General features: G+C 46.9%; 1 protein-coding gene across 4 annotated transcripts in view; it reads right to left on the bottom strand.

Moving 5' to 3' along the window:
- Positions 1 to 8,430, bottom strand: part of PDZD2 (PDZ domain containing 2) — a 395,186-nt gene extending 386,756 nt beyond the window's left edge. For all 4 annotated transcript variants that reach the window (XM_070476533.1, XM_070476532.1, XM_070476535.1 and 1 more), the window contains exon 1: positions 8,017 to 8,430. The gene's annotated coding sequence lies outside the window, so the exon portion shown is untranslated. The remainder of the gene's footprint in view (positions 1 to 8,016) is intronic.
- Positions 8,431 to 21,491: the final 13,061 nt, after the last annotated feature.

The following is a 21,491-nucleotide window of genomic DNA, read 5'->3' as shown; positions in this document are numbered from 1 at the left end:
GCATGGCTAACAGAGAAAGGGTCTTGTGGAATACCGAGTTTCCAACAACATCCCAAGATTCATAAACAGGACGAGCAAGTTTGCATTAGAAGGCATCTACAGGGTGCTGGAGGGCTTCCCTGATAGCTCAGTTGGTAAAGAATCTGCCTGCAACGCAGGAGACCCCTGTTCTATTCCTGGGTTGGGAAGATCCGCTGGAGAAGGGATATGCTACCCACTCCAGTATTCTTGGGTTTCCTTTGTGGCTCAGCTGATAAAGAATCCGCCTACAATGAGGGAGACTTGGGTTCGATCCCTGGGTTGGGAAGATCCCCTGGGGAAGGGAAAGGCTACCCACCCATTCCAATATTCTGGCCTGGAGAATTCCACGGACTGTATAGTCCATAGGGTTGCAAAGAGTTGGACACGACTGAGCAACTTTCACTTTCACAGAGCAGTGGGGGTTTCCCAGGTGGCGCTAGTGGTAAAGAACCCGCCTGCCAATGCAGGAGACGAAGATTCATGGGTTTGATCTCTGGGTTGGGTAGATCTCCTGAAGGAGGGCACAGCAACCCACTGCAGTATTCTTGCCTGGAGAATCCCAAGCACAGAGGAGGCTGGCAGGCTCCACAGGGTTGCAAAGAGTCAGACAGGACTGAGTGACTTAGTATGCATGCATGCCCACATGCAGAGCACTAGCCTTTGCCGAAAGGGACAAAAGAGCTGGTGTTTATTCCATCTTCCTCCTCAGTATCCCCAGCAGCTCATCAGGGGTGACAGCAGCCAGACAAGGCCCCCAGGGAGCCAGTCTCCCAGGCACTGTCTCTCTTCCCACCACCTTCCTCTAGACGCCCAGAGGCTCCCCTGTCAGGCAGACTAGTGCCCCCACCCTCTGCTGAGAACATCCTGATCCAAAATTACCCTTCCTTCCAGCCTCCTCCCGGCAGGGCTTGTATTACTGCAGTGGGCAGGTCTAGCCTGGGAGAGGGCTTTGGATTTCATGGCTCTTGGGTATGGGAGGAATCTTTTCTGCACTGCATCCGTGTATCTTTATGTTTAGTAAAGCAGGATGATGAACCCTCGGAAGCCAGAGCATATGCGTTTTAACTCAGACAATTGAGTTAAGGTGGCAGTCTTAGCTAAGGTCCAGCGCAGGCAAGGCCAAGTGCTAGAGGTATCAGGTGCTGATAAAAAGGGAAACCATGAGTAGCTCATCCAAATCTACTTTCACTCCTGCCAAAAGCCCTCCAGGACCCCAGTCTGGAGCTTCATTCTATTAAGGGCCACACACACACCACGAAAGCCCCTCTTCAGGAGGCTGCTCAAATGCCACGGGTCCATTCTGCAACGTGCTAAATTTACTTCCACCTGATGGCAAGGGATTAGATTAGGTTCCTTCAGGGATTTGCAAATCCTTCAGGGCACGTGTTTGTTTTTTTTTTTTTTTAATCCTCATGTGGATAGCTAAGCATTTCAGGCTGCTTAAGGCAACAAAACTTCCCCTATCTCTCTGCTATTATCTCATCTAAAGCCTCGACAAAATGAGTCCTCTTTTTTTTCCCCAAGCCCCGCTTTTCCCAAACCCCTTCGCATGTTAGAGTGTTCAATGAGCCACAGAAACATTTTAAAACCCACAAGCAAATAATCTAAGAAAAACTCAATCAGCCAGATGTTCCATGCTCGCTGGTTTCATCAGATTGCTTCATAAAGAGAGTTAATTCTGAAGTTTCTGATTCTCTGCGAGTTAACAGACCAGTCACCATCCACTCAGTGTATTTGTGTAGGTAGTACGTGCACCCTGAAGCCAGCAGCTCTCAAAATGGGGACTGTTTCCCAGCCCCAGTGAGAATGTGGGATGGCAAAGACATTATTGGCATTGGAGAGAGGGCCCAGCCAGGGGCAGGCCTCTTCCCGGAGCTGGAAAGACTTAAAAGACAAATGTGTCTTCTCCACACACTTAGTGCCCCAACAAGCCAGCTCTCGACTCGGCCACCTTATCAGACCACAAAGGGCCTCTTCAACGATTGAGTTCTCAAACCGTAAATGCTCCCAGTGTTTTCTTGAACACATTTGTAAATAGAATGCTGAGCTCTTTAAATCAGGCGCCATTCAAGTCTAAATCTGATGCCCTACCTGGTTCAAATCCTGTCTCTGCCCAGAGCTGCAGAACCCTGGGGCAAATGTATTCTTTCCCAAGACCAGCCTTTTTTTCCATTTCTAGAAGATGGTTATTATAAAGATCAAGGATGAAAATGTTTTAAATGCCATAAAAGGATCTATCATTTTGTGTGGAACCTATGCATAAGCCTAACTGACAACATAATCTAGACACAGACTATCCAGTTGGAAAAATAAATCAAAGATAATCTGAGTACATATTTTTATACTTCTCTTTCCTTAAAAAACATTCTGCACATTTTCCCCAAATATCATTTAATTTGGCACACATCTATTGAGTAATTCCTAAATCAAGTTAAGCGCTCCTTAGCCTCCCCTCCTTATGAAAGAGTGAGAATACTTATCTAATCTTTCTAAGTATAATGACAGAGCCATTAATAAAACCAAGGAGGGTACACAGACTGTGAATTCCTCCTCACTCACCTGCATCTTGCCATTGAAAGATGATGGTTCCCAGATTGAGCAACTTAGACTGTGATTCTAGCCCTGTGTGTAGTCTGCTAGTCGCTAAGTCGTGTGCAAATCTATGTGACCCTAGGGACTGCAGCCCACCAGGTTCCTCTGTCCATGGAATTCTCCAGGCAAGAATACTGGAGTGGATTGCCATTCCCTTCTTCAGGGGATCTTCCCCATTCATAGATCAAACCCAGGTCTACTGCATTGCAGGCAGATTCTTTATCATCTGAGCCACCAGGGAAGCCCCCATATGATTCTAGCTCTGGTTGTACTGAAATGAGGTGAGTTTTCTGCTTTTCTGGGCCTCAGCTTCCTGGGATGCAGAAATTAGCAAATCTGAAAGTACTGCCCCTTTCAGAAACCACTGAGGAGAGGAGAGACCCTCTAGGATCCCCCTGCTTTGGGCTCTGCCAACTTCACCATCGCATCAGAGAGGGCGTGATAACATCTTTCACCCAGAGAGACAGAAAGCTCCTGTTGGGTCTACTAAACAGTCCTGCCTCTGCATTCAATTGGGCTGTCATTGACTCTGGCGAGAGGTTTATCCACTTCTCAACACACCCTCATTGGGACCCAAGACATCCCAGGTGTTATCACTGAGACACATGCATATCTCAGTATCTCTTTTTACTCCTCCTAAGAATAACCCTGAAAAATAGCTCTTCTACCAACTTTGCACATGAAGAAACCACGGCTTCAAAATTTCAAAGCATCTGGCCAATTAGAGGTTCCAGCCAAGTCGGTAACCCCAATTCCACAATCCCTCCTTTCCCTCTGGGCTGTCTTTGCCAGTGCCAGGAGCCAGGTTCATCACCTGGCCAAAGTGTCCCGTCCCCCAAGCTCCCAGCCTGACACGGTGCCCTTCTGGTTGTCAGCAGGCGTCCCTTCTCTTTCACCAAGGCTGACACTCCCCTCCGAGGCGGTGCAGGCTCCTCCAGAGCCTCGCCCCACCTCTGCTCCCCTCCTACCTTCCAGGGAAGGCAGATGTCAGCTCTTTTCTTTCTCTGCACCTGCTCCTGATGCTTCTGGCCTCTTCCTTCCCGAAGACTCCATTTCTTGACTCCATTCTCTCCCACTTCTCTTTTGTTTACTAAACATGCCTGGGGACTCCCCTGAATAAACCTTCCCTTAAACCTTAAACCTTACCACCTCCTCCAACGAGTCTCCTGTTATTTTCAACTGGCATGCTTCTGGATTCAGCATCTATGCTCCCCACTTCCACTGTCTTGGCAACCGCTCCCTCCTTCGTCCCTTGCAAGCTGGCTACCATGGGCACCCTTCACATATGCTCTGCTCAGTCTCTGCCGATGGCCGATGCCCATCCTCCTCCTGAGACGCTGGCCTTCTCACACATTCCCGGCTGCACCTGTCCGCCCACTCTCCTCAGGAGACTGCCTGCCGAGCAGCCTACTTGGTAGTTTGGACACATTTCTGAGGGCAGAAGAAAGAGGTTAAAAACTGTCAAGTCTCCAAGTCTGTCCTGTTAATGGGATTTAGCCTCTCCTTGGGCTTGCTCCTCACCTTTTGTGGGTTTGTCTTCTTCGGGATGTTTCTCCTTGCAGACAATGCAGAAAGAGGAGCCTGGGGCCACCTTCCAACAGGAATACCCCCTTTCCTCCCACCACCCATAGTCTGAGTCACTTGGGCCCACATGATCTAGGTCAGCGAGTATGCACAGTCTGTGTTATCTTGTGCAGACCACTAGTTCTGGAACTTTCAAGCCGGAGTTGGGACGATACCCTATAGTACAATCAGCTGGCATGATAGAGTTGGGGGGTGCTGGTGTCTGGAGTGTAGATTCTGTCTCTCTCCTTGTCCAGCCTGAGAAAGTTGGGGAGGGGGGCGGTGACAGACTGGTCGAGGCCTTTTCTGGGCATGAATGAGGTAAGGTTCTAAAGAAACAGGCCCAGGACTTCCCTGATGGTCTGGTGGTTAGGACTCCATGCTTCCAAAGCAGGGGGCACAGGTTTGAGCCCTGGTTGGGGAACTAAAACCCCACATGCCATGCAATTTGGCCAAAAGGAAAAAAAAGAAACAGGCCCAGGCAGCATGATGAATGCGCAAAGGGGGCTCTGTAGGAGTGATGGACCAAAGGCAGGACTGCTTTACATCTCCTGGGAGAGGGAGAGGCAGAGAATTCACAGAGCAGGAGGCTTTGAGCTGGATCTTGAAAAATAAAAACTGTTCATCAGGAGGACCAGGGGAGAAATGATATTCCAGGACCTCAGTTTCCCACTACCACCCAGAAGGACAGCAGCAGAGAGGCTGAGAGGAGGACAGGTCAGGAGCACTATAGCATGTGTGCGTGTGCGGGACATGCCAGGAGAGAAGTCTGAAGATGGGCAGAGGACTGGGAATTCATCCCACAGGTCCTGGAAGCCATGAATGGGTTTTACAAGTGGAGGCCATCAGTAGACCTTTGAAACTGATTAAATGTGGGCGAAGTCAAAAAGGAAAAGTCTGAAAGGATTTCTCTAGGTTTCTGGTTTGCTGACTGTTAAAACTCTAAACCCCTCCACTTCAGCCAACTGTGTATTCTGCCCCTCACCTGCAGGTGACCTTTGCTTCTTCTCTACTCCCAGTCTAAGCGGTGCCCATACTCCAAGCCCATCTCTGATGAGCCTTTCCTTTCTTCCAAGCCCGCTGCCACCCACCAGCTCAGACCTCCAATACATTCTGCCCCCATCTTATTACCACAAGCTCACCCGGCTCCTCACCTCTCACTTCTCCCCAGTCCCAATTCTTCCTGCAAGAGAGCAGACTAATCATCCTAGAGCACACAGCTCCTCCATTAAGCCTGTCAGATCCCCTCAGTCAAAAATGGTTTCTTTCTCCACCATCCTCCCAAAATGTTCCACCAGGATCATTCTTCAGGCACTTTACTCATCAGATCATCCCTTCACCCATCACCCAACAAACACAGGGTGTCTATACCTGCCACATGGGCACCGGTTTGCATAGAGCTCTCAGTGTCCATCTCACCTCTCCTGACAGACTGAAGCTCTGACAGAAGGAGGGAGCCTCTGTCACCTACGCACGTCCCCAGGAACCTCCAAGCCCCTGCGCACAGCAAACCACCGGTACTCCAAAAACGGCTGAACTGAATGGAGAAATTATGATGTTTCCTTAAATAGTAAACTGCCTTAAGTGCATGCAAAATCAATTTCAATGATAGAGACTTAAAGCAGAATTCAGTATTTTTCCAGGATCATATTAACAATGTTCGTTAATTCAGTCGCTTCATAACTATGTACATTAGTGTCAGTCGCTTCAGTCACGTCCACCTCTTTGTGACCCCGTGGACCACAGCCCACCAGGCTCCTCTGTCCATGGGGATTCTCCAGCCAAGAACACTAGAGTGGGTTAGCATGCCCTCCTCCAGGGGATCTTGTTGACCCAGGGTCGAAGCCGCATCTCCTATGTCTCCCGCCCTGCAGGCGGATTCTTCACCTCTGAGCCACCAGGGCAGCCGTAACTATGTTAACTATGTTAAAGTACATTTATGCACTTTACACAGGGGCTTCCCTGGTGGCTCAGAAGGTAAAGCATCTGCCCGCAATGCAGGAGACCCGGGTTCGATCCCTGGGTCAGGAAGATCCCCTGGAGAAGGAAATGGCAACCCACTCAGTATTCTTGCCTGGAAAATCCCATGGACGGAGGAACCTGGTAGGCTACAGTTCATGGGGTCTCAGAGTCCAACACAACTGAGCGACTTCACTTTCATTTTATGTACTTTACATGGTTCTGATTCTTCCTTTCTCAGCACCTGCCACTCCCTTACTCCTACATCTCACTCTGCACTCCGCCCCCCCCCCCCCCCACCACTGTGGTTATTAGTGGAGCAGCAGGTTTGGGGCCCATTCTAGTGGAAGAAGGAATTGAGGAAGCTAAAATAAAACTACCACTTCCAGGCAACGGTATATTCTGGGACACTCTATTCTGCCCCCACAAGCAGATGTCTTACACCGCATCTGCCAGCCTGTTCCTACTTGACCCCCCACTCAGAAGTCACAGACCAGAAAAGCTAACCCTGGTGTGGGTAGAAAACCAGGCCCTTAGAGCCCAAGCTCAGAGCAGACCGAGTTGGGGAGGCCTCGCTGGGGAAGGACCAGCAGCACGGAAGGTCCAGCGGGGGCTCTTGTAAAAGCAGACCCAGAGTATGAGTTTCTGCAACTACCTCCATTATGACTTGTCAAGGAAAATACATCCATCCAAAGTGCTTGGCCTCTGTGAGAGGCAAGTGTGAGTCGCTCAGTCGTGTCTGACTCTTTGCGACCCCAAGGACTGTAGCCTGCCTGGCTCCTCTGTCCATGGAATTCTCCAGGCAAGAATACCGGAGTGGGTTGCCATTCCTTTCTCCAGGGTATCTTCCAGACCCAGGGATCAAACCCAGGTCTCCCGCATTGCAGGCAGAATTTTTTTTTTACCACCTGAGCCACCAGGGAATCCCATGGTAAGAGGCAAGAGGCTGCGCAAGCTGCAAGAGGCTGCTCCTTTCCCCAGCACTCCTCCACCTCCAGTCCCCGGGCACGTCTGCAGCTGTGGAATGCCCTCGTGCCTGCCATTCCAGCCTGTGCCAGACCTTGTCCTCTTCACACTCCAGTGTCCGCTTATCAAGGTCTTGGCACAGATCAGGGCTGCTGAGGACAAGCTTCTGGAAACTTCAGCCAGGGACCCTAGACCCTCCTGCACCCAATTCAGCACTGCAGTAAGACAACCAGCCCAAAGATCTAAAACCTCAACGCACATCGGAGAGCGAGGGAGAGATTAAAGAGGAGAAAGAAGGCCAGGTTTGCGGAGGACCTGGACTTCAGCGGGAGAGAAGGCCCAGCAGGATTTTCCCAACCGCAGTTCCCCAGCTCTCTGGCAGAAGCCAGTACCCCGCAAAGCTGCCCTTGCTCTTCGCGCGCCCTGCCCTGGCGCCGCGTGTCTCTTCTCCAGGCAGGAAGGGGACAAGAGATGAGCAGGCGCGGGAGGTGCCAAGGCAGCACCTGAGGCCAGAACACCTGAGTACCTCCGCCCGCGAGGAGGGGACCTAGCGATGGCCGGGGGATGGGGATCCTGGGCGCGCGCCCAGGCAGGGGCTTCAGGCCCTGTCCTGAATGTGGCCGGCAGTGCGTCTCGGGTTGTCCCCGCTGTCCCCAGACCGTTCCGTCGGGCCCTCTTCCCGCGGCCGCGTCCTCCCTGCCCCTGGCCGCATGAACCCGGAGTTTGCACTGCCCAGTGTGGGACCGGGGTTCCGCGCCCCTACTCACCGCCTGCCTGGGGCTGGGATTCCGGCACCTGGATTTGTCACTAAACTTTCCTGGGCGCACGAGGTTTCGGGGGTGCCAAGCCTCACCCCCCGCCACCCCCACCCACCCGAAGCCCCACGTCCCGGCCGCAGCGGGACGGTCGCCTCACCTGCACGCGGCTCGGCGGAGGCTGCTCCTCGCGCGTCCGGACCCAGGCGCCGCCCGGTGGGTCCCCACGCCGCTGCCGCCACCGCTGCCACCGCCGGTGCCACCGCCGCGCCGAGAGCCGAGGCGCCGCTGCTCGCCCGCAGCCACCGGACGCGCAATCCCGGGCGTCTCCGGCCCGGCGCGTCCCCGCCGCAGCCGCCTCCCGCGCCCCGCTGCCCCGGGCCGCACGCACCAGCGCCGAGAGCCCGCTCCTAGCCCGGCTCTCCCAGCTGCGCGGCGCTGGGGCTCTGCCGAACCTCCAGGATGGGCGGGGATTCCCTCCCTCTGGTAGATTCGAGGGGCGGGAACTCCCTTCCTGGAGTGACAGGGACGGGGGGCGGGGATTCCCCTGCAGGAATGACCAGGTGGGCGGGGATTCCCCCGAGCCCCGCACTCCCGCGGGCAGAGTCCCTGCGGTTGAATTCGGAGCGCCCCCCCCACACCCCCGGGCGCTGGCTTCGGAAATCTGGGTATCCTGGGGAGGAAAGGATAGAACGAGATGGCAGTTCAGAATTTCCAGATGGCGGGGCTTGGGGCGCCATCTAGGTGGAAGAGCGGGAGCTAGGGCACTGGAAGTGGCCTTTGCACAGCACTTCACACGGCACTGAGGAAAATGCCAAGCGCTGTATAATACAAAAACGAGTCAGAGAGGCCGAAGGAGACTGGAGGTGGGGGCAAGGACGAAGCTACCCCAAGCCACCCTTGGCCTCTGGTCTTTGGGATACCAAAGTTAATTTAATACTCGTAATAAGAATTTCAAGAATTTCAGAGGAACTTCTTGGCACCTCAGAGCTGCTTAATCCCCCAGTTAAACCACTCAAAGAAATACTCAAAGTCCCGATGGTCATGTTGAGAAGGGCCAAGAGCCCCTGCTGAGTGAACTGTGACAGTTAATGCCCGCCGCCCTCAGCCTTGTTCCAGGTCACTCCAGGAACAGAAGCCTCTGGCTTTTCGGATTCCTCATTCTCGTGGATTTTCAGGAAGGCCTTCAAATATTTTTTGGTTCTTTTTTTGTCATCCTTGTCATTCTGCCTACCACAGGGAGAGAGTGATAAGAACATAATAGGGAGACTGCATAGCTCTGCAAATTAAGCTCCCTTAAGAGGAAAAAGCTGGTCTTTTTCAAGTGCTAGCAGATAAGAGTAAAAACATATGAAAAATTACAAAACCTGGGATAATGAATAGTTGAGTAATGCTTTTGACATTTTCTGCAGAGCAGTAATTGGAAATCTTTGCTTTGGGGGGATACAGATGGGTGGGGCAGGGAGTCGCTGCAGCTTTGCCGGGCAAGGCAATAAGCTCTGGTCTCTTGGAAGAGCAGATAGACATAAATCACCTGCAAGGATTCTGCAGAGCTGTCCCACAGCCTCAGAGGCCACAGTGGCCCCAAGTCATTTTGAGATGGTATATTTGGCAGGGGGTAGGGTGGGGAGGTACTTGAATTCAGCTGTTGTGTAGCATTTATAATTACCAGGTCAGCGAGATCAATGTCTGTACAAATCCAAGCTTCATGGATTACAAGCAATGAAATCTTAGGCACCCAGAGTTTCTCTATCTGTACATAAAAAAACTACCCTTCTTGCAGGGGTTTTGTAAGGATCAGCAATAACACATTGATAGCTAGCGACTCAGCATAGCATTTGGAAGGTGCTCGATGAAATGGCAGCTATTACCTAGAAAAGTGTCATTGGAACACCAAAAAAAAAAAAAAAATCCATCTAGAATCAAATAGGACTGGTGTCTGGTTTGCAGTCACCATCCTGTATCCCACCACTCTCTTCCTATCACATGAGCCATGACGGGGCAAGCCAAGTCTCCTCTGCCTCTGTACCCAGCGCCTATCTCCTTTAACACCACTGAAAGTTTGCTGAATAAGTCAATATGTACGTGAACTTATCATTCAAATCATAAGCACTACTGTCCCTTACCCATCCCATTCCCAATCCCTGCATCCCAGCCATGCTCTCCTCACCTGTAAATTGTTTCTTCTGCCAGAAGGATACTCCCCACCTCCTATGTCTGCGGAACTCCTGAAGAGGTTAACATTTTCTTAAGGAAGGCTTCTTTTCTGCGAGCGGCTAATATCACCTTTGTCAGGTTGCATGAAGTTGTAGAGATCAGTGATCCTTCTCACACATTTCCAACTTGTGAGTTCCTGGAGGTAAGAGAATGTAGATCTCATTGTTTGTGTTCCCCAAACCTAGCACTGCTTAGTGTCCAACACAACAGCCATTCAACAAATATCTGCTGAATTAAAACGAATCATTGAATATATAGACCTATATGATACATTGCATACATTGTATGCATGATGTGTAGGCATAAATATTATATGTGTATATGGAATATTTTATCATCTGTCTCATTCAGACATGGCTCCACTGACCAGCTGAAAATACATACTTTTCATTTCAATCACTTTTCATCTGATATTTTCCAGATAGATTCTGGCAAGTTCTTGCTTGCTAATAATAGCTCACCTCTCAAGGGGTCAGTCAAACGGATGGAAATTTTGTTTTGCCCTTGCAGTCTTGCCAATTTGGAAAGCTCACAATTGAGGGCATTTATTTTCTAGTGTTTGAAGATCAAAATGTAAATTTTTCTGCCCCTTTGTTAAATATTTAGTCACAGATTAGCATGTCTAACCAAGTTGCCGTTTTAATTTATTGCTCATAATATACATAATGGGCAGGAGGAGGTTGGATCTAGAAAACCTAAGGTTTAGGGACAAAGATTAAAATAATGACCTAAGTGGGGGAAATGTATGATCCTGGTCTACAGTCATGTCAGTGATAAGGTAAAAGAATGCAGCATTCTCTGGGTGAGTCTGAGTGGATTCCTATGGACTATCACGGCTTTGGTTTACCTCTGAGCTTTCCCCTCTATGAAGAAGAATCTACCCTCACCAGGCAGCTGGAATAAAATTGGATGTTTCATCACCAACTCATGTGAAATCTTGAAGATTGTTTTCCATTTTTCCTCTTCAGTTGTTCTTCCAAGTATGTTTCCAGGGGGAAGGAGGAGGAGCCTTAGTTAACAACTGGCTTAATTCTCCATTTCCTCCCAGCCTCTGTGGGTTCATTTGATCTCCAGAACCGATTCTAGCTTCCTGTTTACCTTTCTCCTGCAAATTCCTGGCTGCTAAATCTTTCATTTCTGAACTCACCTTGGAATGAGCCATCCCAAGGCCAAGGAAGGGGTTAAATTTAAAGAACCATGATAGTAAAACATTAATTCAGCAGATGTTAATCTGGAATGTGTTTAAGGCATCCCATGAGATTTGAAAATTTGAATCTGGCCTCATCTCCGCCACCCCCCCAACCCCTCACTGTCCCCACCCCAGACCATGTACGCTGAGTCTGTGAAGGGGCTCTGGGTACTGAATTTTAACCAGTACGCCAGTGACTGTGACTTGGGTGACTTCCAGAAGACACTTGTAGAAACACTGATTTAGAGAGACTTTAAAAATGGAAGGGAGGCCAAGTTAGATCACATTCTAGTATTTGGTCATAGTGGTGATAGATTTTATTTTAAACCTAGAGGAAAAATTTGCAATATTTATTCTGTCTCAGGCCAAATCTTTGGTTAGTCAATACACAGAATGGGCCTACGTTTGATGCATCCTATTTTAAAGTACTTGTTTGGGGGAAAGGTTTAAGTATCTGTCATCCCATGCCATGCATAATCAGGTGTTTAACTGTATCCATGAACACGGCATTAGAGCTTACGCAATTGTGTTTTGTTGTTTTCAGTGTTGTAATAATCATACCACATGGGCAGACTTTATTATTTTCTCCTGGAGGAGAGATAATATATTATCTCTCCTTCTATTTATTTAGGTGGTTAAATGATCCGTGATTTTATATCTTTGATTCAGCTTTCCATTTATACTAAGTAAGTGTTGGTTGCCAAGGTAATTTTTTTACAGTTTTTGGCAGGAAAAAAATAATTTATACACTTGCAAGTATAGACCAGATATCCTTGTTACTGTCACAATTTATACAGATGATTCAATAATTCTGTCCAGTGCTGAACCCTGTCACGTGTTTAGGGCACCAGGGAAACAAGGCTACTAAAAGAAACAGAGGAAGGGAGAGAGGTAAGGCGTTGATGAAGGTTACCAGTATTTTGCAACCAGCATATCTAAGGAAAAGCTATTTTAGTTCCATATATACATAGGTTTGGTTTTATAATGATTTTATTTTGATTCACACAAGAGACAGGATATGAGGTTCTTCTTGGGACTTAGGGTGTCTACCACCTTGGCACAGATGTAAAAGATACTTTCCCCCCAGAAGTTGGGGGCTTGTGTTCCTCTTTCCCTGTTCCCACCTTGTTGCAATTCAGTCAAGTCACACTGTATCTAAATTTGTAGACTATTTAGGTAAGATATTTTCCGGCTTCTCATTTTGTACACAACACATTCTCATTCCAAACTCCTAACTCCCCTGCTGATTGCCTCCCTTGTTCTGTTCTGCTTTGCTTACTTATGAAAAGGCATCGTTCTAAGTCAATCAAATGCTATTTTTACTCCTTCCTCAGATACTTCTGCTTCCAGATATCTTCACTTAATAATCACCCAAAAAAGCAATTATAAAAATAAATATATTGCTAGTGTATGTCTTCTGTTTTCTTGTTTTCTTTTTCTAATATTACGTCTTTATGCCTCACTGTCTCTTTTGCCAGTCTTAGCACATGTCTTGACTGGAACAGCTAAAATGGACACGGAAATAAAAGGCAGGTGGCATGGCGATCCACCCCAGTATTCTTGCCTGGCAAATCCCCATGGATTGAGTAGCCTGGTGGGCTCCAGTTCATGGGGTCGCAAAGAGTTGGACACAACTGAGTGACTGAGCACACACACACAATGATACCCAGCCTAAGAAAGCAACAGAGAGGCAGCACCATTTTCTGTGACCAATCACAGTAACACAAAGAGGTGCGGAGCAACCTCCCACAAACTTCTGTACAATGGAATAATAACACTTGCCTCTAAAGGTCTCATTAGGATCTTGAGTTCCCAGTAAGATCACAGATGCAAAAGTACTTTGAAAAAATTTAAAGATCTTTTCAAATAGAAGAAGGTGAGAGCAACACTCTTTGAATGGTGATTTTGGTCTGGAGTTGAATGTCCATGAATAAGATGCTTTACGTTTCATCTCATGGTACAGCAAGGATCACCAAGGGTGGTTGATAAAGGTGTCAATAAATCATCATTAATGACTTACTTTCTTGATGTATGGATTAGTGGGCCAGACCTAAGAAATACATTTTGTGTGTCTGCTGTGTTCAAGAGCAATTAACCAGTCGGTGAAGTTCCCCAAAAGTAGAGCCTTTGAAGATATGATATAGTGAACTTGAGAAAGCCAGATCCAGTGAAAACACCCATTTTCCAAACATGACCTTGTGCTAAGTCACTTGAGTCGTGATCCACTCTGCAACCCCATGGACCATCGCCCACCATGCTCCTCTGTCCATGGAATTCCCCAGGCAAGAATACTGGAGAGGGATGCCATGGCCCTCTCTAGGGGATTTTCCCAACTCAGGGATTGAACCCGTGTCTGTTAAGTCTCTTGCATCAGCAGGGGGGGTCCTTTACCACTAGCGCCATATTGGAAAATATGAAGAACATCTTCATTTTGTTTGGTTTTAGCAAATGTTGAGTGACTCCTTCCTTCTAATGGCCCATCTGAGCAGGTTCCTCATAGGGCTGTTGCTTGAAAAGAGCCCCAGGGATCATAGTCTTGGTTGGCTTCTATTTAAGTCATGGTGCCTTCTCATTTCTGATTAATAGAACATTGTTTAAAATAACATTAAATGCCCATTTTCTCAATTTGTTAAATTTTCTCATGAATCCAGGGAGAAGTGATTCATCTTTTCCACTTCACTGTGTACTTACCAACAAAGCAAATAACCTAAATTTCAGTTGAATAATTTGCTTTTGTAACATAGACAATCACACCATCTGGAAATAAGGAGAGGAAAAGAAAAAAGAAACCCGCGAATGAATGAAGGCCAAACACAAGATGACAAGATCTCAGAATTCTAGAGCCCAAAGGAGACTTGTAGGCATCAACTTGCCCACTTGACTCTCCTAGAAGTGCTTCCAATGGGGATGCACAGCATACTTCGGAAAGGCAGTGGAAAAAGATCCTGTGGGCTTGGTGGGGTGGCTGTTTTTCTGCCCATCATTTCAGAAATGCTAATTCTATCTATTGCATAATATAGAACACATGTTTTTCACAATCAAGACACTGTGTCACAGGACTGTGGACTCTGAGGATAGGAAAACTGACTTTAGGATTTGAGTATCCACGTTTCCTTGTCATTGAAGAGTGCAAACATATCTTTGTCTCAGGCCAGAGCAGAGGAAATATTCTCCAATGAAGACAGCAGACTTATAAATTAATTCCTTATGATAAATTCCAAATGCTCCTTAAAGAATGATGTTTTTCTTATTAAAGTCTTTTGAGGCATCTACCATCAGTCAGAATGTCATGGGGCTTATCAATATTGTATCTCCAGCATGAATCTGCAAGAAAGGGCTTTTCTTGAGATCAAAAAAGTTCACAGATAATATAGTAATGCAGAGCGTCACATAGCCAAGTTGTCCAAAGTTTGCTTCTTTGTGCAGGCTTTTTTTTTTCTAACAAGGACTCAGAGTTTATTCCAAAACTGTTTTCTCCTTAGAATCGCCAATGGCAAACCTTTATCTAAAATCAAAGTGAATGGTCCCATAGATAGCATTTTATATGAGTTTTCTACTGGGCTAGGAACCAGGGTGAGGTTCAGAATTGTAGGAAGCATGCACACACAGTGTGGTGCCTGACTCTGAGAGTGAAGAAAGGCCTCCTAATTTGTGCCTGAAGCACCTCTCTTGCTTCATCCTAGCCCTGGCTGTGGTTCTCTGACAGCACACATAGAATGCAGAAGGCACCAGAAAAATCTGGACCCTGATTCAGCCAGAAGAAGTAAAGCAATCCTAATTAATAGCACAAGTGCTGATGACCAGTTAGTCTTTGCCAACGCCCACAGGGTGACCTTGGGCAAGCTGGCCCAGACGCCGTGCCCTGTGATGCAATGCTGCCTGCCCTCCGCCTCCTAGATGACCACACACATGCCGCCAAGCACAACTGTCAGCACTTCACAGGCGATTAGTGGAAGCAAGCTTGGCACTACCATGGCCCCTTTCTATTTTCTACATCTCAGCTGAGTCCTGGGCAGCTTGAGTCCTCCACAGCCTGCAAGAGACACTGGAGACTTGGCAAGCGCAGTGCCTTCTGCACTAAGCCGTCTTTGGTTTTCTGCTGTTTGCCACGCTCTCATCCCCATGATATTCTGTCACAGTCTCAAAGCAGTCTCCTTTGCCACCCTGTCCCCTGCACTGCCAATCAGCACCCCCACTTCCTTGTCAACAAGTATCCCCATTTCCTCAACACCACCCCATTTCTTCTCTAGATGCTTTTCCCAACCCTAGACTCTCACTTTTGCTGAAGATGCAACTTCCCCCCACAACTCTCTCTAGAAAAGTCTGTTTATTTGGTCATAACAAGCATCGCCTATAACCCAAGGTCAGGAGTGAAGTGAGGGACCCGCATGCTTTTATTTTACAGCCTATCATTTCCATCATCCCCCTTTTATTTTTTTTTTCTCCATTTATTTTTATTAGTTGGAGGCTAGTTACTTTACAATATTGTAGTGGTTTTTGCCATACATTGACATGAATCAGCCATGGATTTACATGTGTTCCCCATCCTGAACCCCCCTCCTACCTCCCTCTCCATCCCATCCCTCTGGGTCTTCCCAGTGTGCCAGCCCTGAGCACTTGTCTCCATCATCCCCCTTTTAAAAATATTTATTTATTTGGTTGTGCTGGGTCTTAGTAGCAGCCCGCAGGATCTTCAACCTTCTTTGTGGCATGTGGGATCTAGTTCCCTAACCAGGGATGGAACACTGGCCCCCTGCATTGGGAGCTTGGAGTCTTAGCCATTGGACCATCAAGGAAGTCCTCATTTCCATTACTTTCTAACCAAACTGTCTTATGCCTTGGTTGCACCTACCTGGAAAGCCCCAATCCAGGATGAACCTGGCCCTTCCCTGAGCCTATATGTTTACTTCAGTCACTCAGTCGTGTCTGACTCTTGGCGACCCCATGGGCTGCACACACCAGACTTGCCTGTCCTTCACCATCTCCAGGAGTTTGCTCAAACTCATGTCCATCAAGTCGGTGATGCCATCCAACCTTCTCATCCTCAGTTGTCCCCTTCTCCTCCTGCCTTCAATCTTTCCCAGCATCAGGGTCTTTTGCAGTGAGTTGGTTCTTCTCATCAGATGGCCAAAGTATTGGAGCTTCAGCCTTAGCATCAGTCCTTCACATGAATATTCAGGACTGGTTTCCTTTAGGATTGACTGGTTTGATCTCCTTGCACTGCAAGGGACTCCCTGAGCGTATACCTGACAGTTAAATCATTGATGGGGAAAAAAATACACCCAAGTAGATGGTAAGTTCCTGGTGGCCCATCTCAACTGGTTCTAAACGTGTTCCGTAACCATTTCGCTAGTCAACTGACTCTCCCACCTACACAATATTTCAAACCATCTCCTCTATGTTCAAATTTCTGATTCCTCTTGTCTTATCCTTGTCCTACTCTCTTTTTATTTGAGGTGATCTTGCTTTCTAATTCTCAGATAACATAAAAGTTATGAGACAGGAGCTCCTTTAACTTCCTACCTCCAGATTAATAGATCTTTCCTAAAATCGACACCCCCTTCTTCTTCCTTCTCAGCATTAGTGTCTCTCTACTTGTGTATCTCCTACAATGAGATACCTCAAACAGTGTAAGTACAAAGCGAATTTATGTTCTTTTCCTCCAGATTTCTCATGTGTTCTTTAGCTATCCCAGTAAACAAGGCTCTAGTATCAGAGCTTGTCCACTTGCCCAAACCAAAAGTCTCATCCCTCATCTCCAAAAAGTGCATCCTATCGATCTTTCTCAAGTACCTGTAGGCTCTACCTTCATCTTTGGTCTACCACCAGGAGTTGGCAATCAAGTTTTACTGGAACACAACCACACTCAGTCTTTATGGATTACCTATGGCTGCTTGTGTTGCAGGAGCAGAGTTGAGGAGTTGCCACAAAAATCATATGGCCCACAAAGCAGAAAATATTTACTTTCTGGTCCTTCCCAGAGACAGTTTGTCAGTTCAACCCTTGATTTAGGCGGTTTTCTATTGGAAATAGAAATAGTTGGAAATTGGAAATAGTTTTCCAATAGAAAACTGCCTAAATGAACCCAGCACCAAGATTGTCTCTCTATCCTCAGGTTCGTGCCCCACAGGAAAGCTGATCATTTTCCTCAAAGCTTACACCACTATGCTTGGAACCCTTCAGAGCATGAAGACCATACTTGGGATAACAAGCCGCATCCTTGGCCTGCCTACTCCTCCCCCTCACCTTCTACCTTTCCACCCTTGCTCACCAAAGCCAGTGGCGCTAGCCACCTTTAGGCGCTCCAATTCACCGTGCTCTTTCATTCCACGGAATTCAGAAAATTTTGCTTCCTTTGCCTTGGAGGCTCTTTTTCTACCTCAATTTACCCCTCATCCAATTCCTGCTTACTCTTCGTGACTCTGCTTAGGCCTCCCCTCCTCCAGGAAGCCTTTCCTTTCTCTCAGATTGAATTAGGTGTCATTTCACAGTACTATTTACCCTTTTAAAAATTGGGGTATAGTTGCTTTGCAATATTGTGTTAGTTTCTGCTAGGTGTATACATATCTATATATGTATACATATATCCCCTCCCTCCTGGATGTCCCTCCCACCACCTCCCCCATCCCACTCATCTAGGTCACAGTAGACCACCGAGCTGAGCTCCCTGTGCTATATGGAAGCTTCCCACCAGGTACCTGTTTTACACACGGCAGTGCACATACATCAATCCCAGTCTCCACATTTCTCCCACCCACCCTCGCCCACCCTCTGTGTCCACGCATCCGTTCCCTGCATCTGCGTCTCTATTCCTGCCCTGCAAATAGTTTCATCTGTCATGGTACTATATGCTTTCAAAGTACTTATCTCAGCTGCTTTTAATTCTTTGTGAAATTGTTTAATGTCTGCTTTTTAAGATAGACTGCAAGCGTCATGGTGGAAAATCCATCTATCTTGTTTGGAAATGTGATCTTCAGTTACTGACACAGTGCCCGGCACAAGACAGGTACTCAGAAAATATTTGTTGAATAAATGAACGAGTGGCAATAGCACAGTAAGGTGGCACTGATGATATTGGGAGGTAATATACACAGACCATTTAGTTAATTGCCTGATACTGGCCAACATTAGATAATATTTTAGTATTATTATGTTCTTACTTTGAATCGCTGCTGGACTTCTTGATTTGGCCAAGAAAGGTACCTAAAAAGCATATTGTTTTTGCAACATGTAGCATGGACCATTCTTCAATCGTTCTTGTATTTGGCTGTCTATTAAGAAGCATATCTGACTTTCCATAGTGCAAGACCTCTAAAAAACAAATGCATCCAATCCTGGAAGCCAAAAGCAATACTAATGTGTGTTTTCCAGACTGGGTAGTCCTGCCTGCTTTCCAGATCCACTTCCCACTATTCACTACCTTCCTTCTTGCCTCAGGAGGCTGACCTCCTGTTTTGCTCCTTGCCTCCTGCCTTCCAGTTGGGTTTGACAGTGGGTGCCACCAGTCAGAGACTGGAGGCAGCACAACAAGGAGGACCCTTTAATCCCTCTGGCTTCTCCTTTGGGCTCTAGACTGACAGTGACTCTGCTGCTCTATCTGAGGTCTTACTTCCTACCAGAGGATTTCCCTAGTCCATCATATAATCACATGCCCTCTCTCTGTAGATATAGCTTCCTCTGCCCTAGGATAGTTACAGCTCCCTGCTGTTGATAGCCTTGGCATGTTTCATTATGCCTTTTGGATTCCCTTAACTTGTCCATGCCTTTGTCCATTAAAATCCCAGTTATTCTTGTTTGAGTGTGCTGCCTGTTTTCTGATAAGACCCCAGCTCCTACGATTCCACCACCTAAGTAAATGTAATGAAAACACATCAAGAGGCTCTTCTGTGCCTCTCTAGATCTCTCACCTACCTCTAAGCAGGTCTGCCAGCTTGGCTGATATGAGCTAAGATGCCATTACCCTCATTTCTCAGGTAAGACAAAGGAGTTTGGAAGCAAAATAAGGAATGCATTCACACTTCCAGAGCCTGGTGGTGGCTCAATCAAAGCTGCAGATCAACTCTGAACTCTGCGCACTAAATTCAGACCTTTATCACAGCCTCTCCCCTCCCAGAGGACCACCTGCTGGGATCTGGCCAGCCGGGATCCCAGATGAATCATCCCTGGCGACAGAGCTCTCTGGGGTGAGCCTAATCCAGGTGAAGGCTGGAGCTGGTGGGTGTGTGCAGCTGGCTCCGGGCCCCAGTGTGGAGCAGGGCTGGGAAGCATTCCCAGATGGCTCCTGGATGCCATGACTTTTTCTGGCTGCATTCCTGGGGGAGGTGGGAAAACACATATAGGTCTCCTAGCTGCAAACCCAAGCAAAGAGCACGCTGTCATATCTTTAGCAAATGATAGCACACAAAATATAGAAAGCCAGAGGACTAGACACATACATATCCACCCAGCTGAACTAATTCATTCTTTAAGGGACAACCAGTTAGAAGGCTTTCTCTTGTCTTTGTGAATAATTGTCATTAAAAACAACTGCCCCTGGCCTTGGGAAAAGCACAGACAACCCTTCATCCTATCCTCTCAATTTCCTCCTCTGGAAAATGGAGTCCTGCCAGTTTGTGAAAAGGGGAGCGATTACCCATTAAGGTGAGCAAACATCTCCATAGGTCTTAATTTTAAAACCTCAAATACAAAGCTACTATTGATTTTTTTCCTTTTTGGGGCAGGAGGCAATATGAGTCATAGTTGAGAGCACAAACTCTGGAGCCAGGCTACCTAGGTTATAATCCCAGTTCTAGCCACTAACTAGCTGTGTGATCTTGGGAAAGTAACTTAACCTCTCTGAGCCTCTGTTTCCTTATCTGTAAAGTAGGGATAATGACAGTATCTACCTCACAGGGTTGACACGAAGATGAACTTATTATAAGGAAAGACTTTGAATGATGCCTAAGATGTGGTAAAGACTACTTACATAAGGTGGTTGAATAAAGTGGTTTCAGTAATTATCCATGTATCTTTACAGAGACATATGTGGAATACTCATCATCTCATGATTTTTCATAATTTTTTTTTTTTTTTTTTTTTGCCTGTAGGCCAAATAACTTCTAGGCTGAAATAACAGATCCAGAGAATTTTTGCCAGCACTGCCAGTCATTAGATAAAGGGAATTTGGCTTGTGTCCTAACTGCCATCAGGAAGAGACTACCTGGGAGGCTAATAAATGGAAAAGCATATTTTGGTACACAGAGTCAGCCTGGCACATTTGTCAGTTATGCCCCAGGAATAAGGGGGAGCACCAAGTGGCCTTACCTGCAGGACTGATGGAGAATGGAGAATGAAGAGATGCCTTGTAAACAGACTATCCATCACTGATGACTAAAGCCCTAATATGAGTCTGTATCCGTCATTCACCAAAGTCTTTTCATTTAGGCATCAGTCCCACAAGGCAGATACATCTCAGAGGCTGACTTGATATGGTTTCCTCCCTCTCCTCTCACCTTCTTTAATTTCCTATTAGAAATCAGAGACCAGCCAAGTTTTCCAAAAGCAAGCCTTGGTTTTCTCTACTGGCTCTCAACTAAAACACATACTCTCCAGGTCTGAGGAGAGCTCACTGCCTACAGCAGGCTATCCTCCTCTTAGGGAAGTCCTGAGTGAATGAAGTTCTTAAGGAAAACATTTGTCTTCCCGAGAAGTCAAGAGCTCACAAGAGTGACCATTCTTTCCTAACTCAGTAATAATAGCCAATTTTCATTGAGTTCTTACTTTATGCTGGGCACTATGCTAAACAGTTTGTATAATTAACATTCACATTTAATTCTCACAATCATCCTAGGAGATAGGCACAGTGTCTATCTGAGTCCTGAGGGCAGCGCTGTCCTATAAAAAAGTAATATGAGCCACAGGTGTATCCACTTATATCATTTTGAGTTTTTCTGTTAATAGTAGCCACATCATAAAAAGTAAAAAGAAGTAATTAGGACTCTGAGCTTCCACTTCTGGGGGTTTGACTTCAATCCCTGGTCAGAACTAAGATCCTGCAAGTTGCATCATGTGGTCAAAAAAAGAAAAAGAAACAAGGGAAGCTAATTTTAATAATATGTTTTGTTTAACCAAATATATCTTAAAATTGACATTTCAATAATCAATATAAAAGTTAATGAGATATTTTATATTCTTTTTTTTGAGTCTTCAAAATCCAAATTCCAATTAATAAATGTAGAACAAATGAGGGA

The sequence above is a fragment of the Odocoileus virginianus genome, chromosome 14, assembly GCF_023699985.2.
Source record: "Odocoileus virginianus isolate 20LAN1187 ecotype Illinois chromosome 14, Ovbor_1.2, whole genome shotgun sequence".
NCBI classification, from domain to species: domain Eukaryota; kingdom Metazoa; phylum Chordata; class Mammalia; order Artiodactyla; family Cervidae; genus Odocoileus; species Odocoileus virginianus.
Note: the sequence above shows the minus strand (reverse complement) of the source record. Positions and strands in the feature narration are given on the sequence as shown.